Below are 1,413 nucleotides of genomic sequence, written 5' to 3'. Positions count from 1 at the left end.
AAATACGATACTTCTGAAAATCAGCCCATGAAAACCCCTTGGATCACAATAGGACATTGTCCGATACAGTGCTGGAAGATGAGCTCCTTGGTTGGAAGACACTCAAAATACACAGTGGCCTCAACAGTGGACTTGAGCATACCAATGACTGTGAAGACGGAGCAGGACTGGGCAGCATTTTATTCTGTTGTGTATGGGGTTGCCATGAACTGGAGCCAACTTGATGACAACTAACAACAACAGTGGACTTTCTAAGGGGCCAGAAGATACAACAGTCTTGTCTTGGGACCACCTTGTTTGGCTGAGGAAAACCCCAGACATTGGTTCTTGCAATCATGGAGTCAGCAAGGGCCTGGGTTTAAGGACTCCATGGAAACAGGATTCATGGCAGAGATTCAAGTTCTGATCTGCCTCTCACAGCTGCAGAGCAAATGCGTTGCCTCTCTGTGCCTCAGCTTCCCCTTCAGTAAGTTGGTTAAGTGCTGCCTAACTCACTGGGGACAGAAAAGTGCACAAAACACAAATCAGAAATGGAAAGCTCAGTGATTTATGATGAAGCAAACACTTGCATAACCAACACTCTGTTGTTGTTATTTGGTACCATTGAGTCAATTCCAACTCATAGTGACCCTATAGGACAGAGTATAACTGCCCCATAGGGTTTCCTAGGCTGTAATCTTTACAGGACCAAGCCACCAAGCCTTTTTCCGGTGGATCCAGTGGATCTAGTGGGTAGGTTCCAACCGCCAACCTTTCAGTTAGCAGCCGATCGCTTAACCGTTGTGCCCTCAGGGTTTCTTACCAACACTCTAGTAAAGAGAAAAAAGATTGCCCCACTTAATTTATAAGTTTTGTATCTATAGTCACAAGAGAGATTGGTCTGCCATTTTTCTTCTCAGGTTTTAGTGAAAAGATTATGTCAATATCATAACATGAATTGGGAGTATTTTCTCTTTTCCTACTCTCTAGAATATTTTCTGAGTAATGTTGGCATTATTTCATTCTTATGGATTTGACAGAGGATACAAGTAAAACCTTCTGGGTCTAGATTTATTTGTAGAACAATTTTTAATTACTGATTCCATTTCTTTTATGGCAGTAAGACTGTTTATAATGTCTATTTCTTTTGTTGTCAGTTTTGGCAAATCATGTGTTTTGAGACATTTGTTCTTTCTATATATAGTTTCAAATTTATAGGCATAAAGTTGATCCTAATGTCCTCTAATGATATTTCAAATGTTCATAGGATCTGTAGTGATATCCCATTTTTTTATTCCTGATATTGTTTCTTTATACTTTCTCTGGTTTTCTTGATCAACGTAGCTAGGTCTTTTTTTTCTTTTGACTTTTCACTGCTTTATATTATGTATTTGTTTTCTACATAATTAACTCTGACCTTATTTTATTATTTAT

Source organism: Trichechus manatus, unplaced genomic scaffold, assembly GCF_000243295.1.
Source record: "Trichechus manatus latirostris isolate Lorelei unplaced genomic scaffold, TriManLat1.0 scaffold00134, whole genome shotgun sequence".
In the NCBI taxonomy this organism is placed as follows: Eukaryota; Metazoa; Chordata; class Mammalia; order Sirenia; family Trichechidae; genus Trichechus; species Trichechus manatus.
This window is presented reverse-complemented; position numbering follows the sequence as displayed.